We start from the raw sequence: 3,378 nt of genomic DNA, 5'->3' as shown, positions 1-3,378 counted from the left end.
AGAATGAAAGCAGAAGCTGTAGTGCTGAATTAGACGTTCTCACAAACCATGTAATAATTTGTTCAAAAAAAGGCATGACGTTTCTGAGTCATATTAAAAATGATGTGTAAATATGCAGATAGAGTCTATCTTTCCAGTAATGATCTACAGTGTGCAAAAAGTAAACCTTTTGCCATAAGTATCTCCTTTCTGCTAAGCACCGATCATTAAAAATCTCTCTATAAATATGTATATCAGAAGAAGGAAATGCTAGTTCGGGTTGATGTTGTTAGAACTGCAAGTGCAGTTGTATTCCTTGAGCTGCCTTGATGTTTCCTGATGGCTCGAGCAGTGGGCATTTTGTTGTGACATGTGAAGTGAAGTTAGGAGAGTTTAGCGTCCGCATTGTGTTGTTCTTCCAGGTGAGGGTATATTAGATATTTGCATAGTTGTAAGGACTTTAAAGAGAGGGGAGTTATCCATGGATTGCTTGTTGTGAATGTATTGTATAAGTGATTCCATAGACTTAAACTGCGGTAGAGACCACATGATAGGGAGTGGATCTTGTATTTGGAGGACAGGGGAGAGCACTATCAACGTGGCCCCAGTGGCCTAATGGATAAGGCACTGGCCTCCTAAGCCAGGGATTGTGGGTTCAAGTCTCATCTGGGGTGAAACTCTGTACATTCAGCTCTTGACTTTTACATTTTCAAAGCACAAACCACACAATTCATCCCTTGCTTTACATAGACTTTGCAGCTATGGAACATTTGCCTACATATCCTACTCTTGGGCCCAGTCTGGAGAATGGGATTTCAACCCACCTTTCTGGCTAGACATTTTTTATGTCCTCCTTTGGATAGCACTCGCAGGCAGTCTCCCATTTAGCATTAAAACATGTACTTATTTCACCACTTGAATGTATAAACTGTTGAATAATTAAAAATACCATGTGAAACTGCTATGTTGATAAAGAAGTATTTCTCGAAAAAAGTGCAGCAGATGGGAAGACAGTGCACCCTATTTTATGCTACTATCGCTGGGCCCCTAGTCTTAGAAACCAAACTGAGTTTAGGGAGGGCAGGGTGGTGTTTCAATGATGGCAGTTAAAAAGATTTTTCAAAACACCCGGGGTGTTGTTAGACTGAGAAGTTGATGGGACACCTGTGAAAGGCAGCTTTACTTGTCTGCTTTTAGTTGATGTAGATTGTATGTCCTGTTTAACAACCTTTGGTTTCAACAAGGACATAAGAGAGATATTGGGACACTGCCTGGGATGCTTGTCCTCTCTCTATTTTGAAAATTTGCCATGCCAACTAAGGGCCAAGGCAGACATTTAGTTTTAGCCTTGCCCAACTCTATTTTTCCAAACCTAGAGCATACATTCGGCGCAGATTGTAATACTTAGTATGTATTTTGGAGATGTTTATCTAGTTTCCTAAGGGTCTTCCTTCTTATCAACATTAGCACTGAAGCGTGCTGATAAAATAACCAATTCCAACAAACTTTACTCCGCCACCTGTCAAGTACCACAGTAGAGCATTATCTCCACTGCTAGGATAGGAATGGAGAAATGTGCTTGTTTTATGTCTGAGCAGAAAAGATATATGTTTGAATGGATGTGTGGGATAAAACACACCCTGTCGTATGTTGTAAAGGTATTGCAAGTTGTGGAGTAGCTTAGTGATCACATAGAGGAAAGTGGGTGAAGACTGAATTCCTCTGTGGGGTGAATGAACTCGGAGGTGACTTGCGTTATCCTTTTTATGTATGACAAAGGTTCTTTATTTCTTACTGCACATTTCAATGCCATCACTCAAAAAAAACAAAAAATTCCTAGTCTTTTGTTGTTTCATATGGAAGATTATGTTTTCAGGCATGGAGAATGAAAGCAGAAGCTGTAGCGCTGTATTAGACGTTCTCACAAACCATGTAATAATTTGTTCAAAAAAAGGCATGACATTTCTGAGTCATATTAAAAATGATGTGTAAATATGCAGATAGAGTCTATCTTTCCAGTAATGATGTACAGTGTGCAAAAAGTAAACCTTTTGCCATAAGTATCTCCTTTCTGCTAAGCACCGATTGTGAGAAACTAGGGCTGATTGCAGAGGCCCCATAACTTTTTGCCCCCATTTTCCACTTTATGCTGGTGTTTTCCTGACTCTGATGGTGCCCTGGGTACTGCTAACCAGTCCCAGGGCCTGTGCTCTGTGTAAAATGGATATGCAAATTAGGCTAATTATAATTGGCTAAGTTAACCTACCTATAAGTCCCTAGTATATGGTAGGGCATGTAGGTTTAGGGACCACAGCATAGGTGGTGCACACCTAGGTGCATTGCTGAGGTGCCCAGTGTCATTTTAAAAGCAAGCCTGCCTTGCTGGCTGCTTTTAAATTAAAGTTATATGCAAATTCGACTTTGGAATTAAAGGTACTTCCAAAGTCTTAAACTACCTTATTTTTACATATAAGTCACCCCTAAGGTGTGCCCTATGTGCCCCTAGGGCTGGGTGCCATGTAACTATAAGCAGGGACTTTATAAAAATAGATTTATAAGCCCTGGTGAGGTAAAAACAGCCAAATTAGTTTTTCCCTCATTGAAGTAAATAGCCTTCATAGGCTAGAATGGGCAGACTTTATTTTAAATTTTAAAGTCTCCTTAAATGTTACATACCAAGAATTTGGTATCAAATTGATTGTTATAATAAATCCCACAACTTCCAGTTGTTGGATTTAATATAACTAGTTCAGGTAAAAAGTTTAGACTTTACCTAAAAAGTTGCCAATTTCAGCTCTGCATTGTTTTTGCTGCTGTGCTCTGATTGGCCAGCCTGCAGCAGCTTCTGCCAGGCTACCTTGATGAGGTGTGAAGTGGCCTGACTTCACACAAAGGAATGTGCTTGGGGGAGAGAATCTCCCCTCAGCAGATGGTGAGGCAGGAAGGGGGAGGGCTGCCAAACTGGTCTTCAAAGGCAGAGAAGGACATTTGCAGCACCCAGCAACACCCCCACATCCTGCAACCCCAGACAGCTAGGTGCCCCCTTGATTAGATTAGGAGAGGGCAGGAGAGGGGTGTGTTTATGATTTTTAGCCACACCAGTGGGTGGGCTCAGCCAGATGTAACCTCCAAAAATCAGATTCATCCATGTTGGATTTTTAGAGACTGTTGCCTTCTGGGATGGATTTTTGCCACACTTCCCAGGAAGTGGTCATCACAGGGGGACGACCCTGTCCCTGATTGGAGAACCAGGGCCCCCCTGCTTTTCACCCAGGAGCAAGGATAAAACTGGCAGACCTGCACCCACGCCTCAGATCCCCTCCAGAATTCAACAAGAAAGGAACTAAGGAAGAAGAAGGACTGCCCTGCTGGACCCCTGGCCTGCACCTGGACCCTGCA

At 42.1% G+C, this 3,378-nt stretch overlaps 1 non-coding gene across 1 annotated transcript; it reads left to right on the top strand.

Annotated features, from left to right (window-relative positions):
• Nucleotides 1-580: 580 nt before the first annotated feature.
• On the top strand, nucleotides 581-653 carry TRNAR-CCU (transfer RNA arginine (anticodon CCU)). The gene has a single exon. It is a non-coding gene; the product is annotated as a tRNA-Arg (tRNA).
• Nucleotides 654-3,378: the final 2,725 nt, after the last annotated feature.

The sequence above is a fragment of the Pleurodeles waltl genome, chromosome 7 (assembly GCF_031143425.1).
Source record: "Pleurodeles waltl isolate 20211129_DDA chromosome 7, aPleWal1.hap1.20221129, whole genome shotgun sequence".
Taxonomy (NCBI): Eukaryota; Metazoa; Chordata; class Amphibia; order Caudata; family Salamandridae; genus Pleurodeles; species Pleurodeles waltl.
This window is presented reverse-complemented; position numbering and strand designations above follow the sequence as displayed.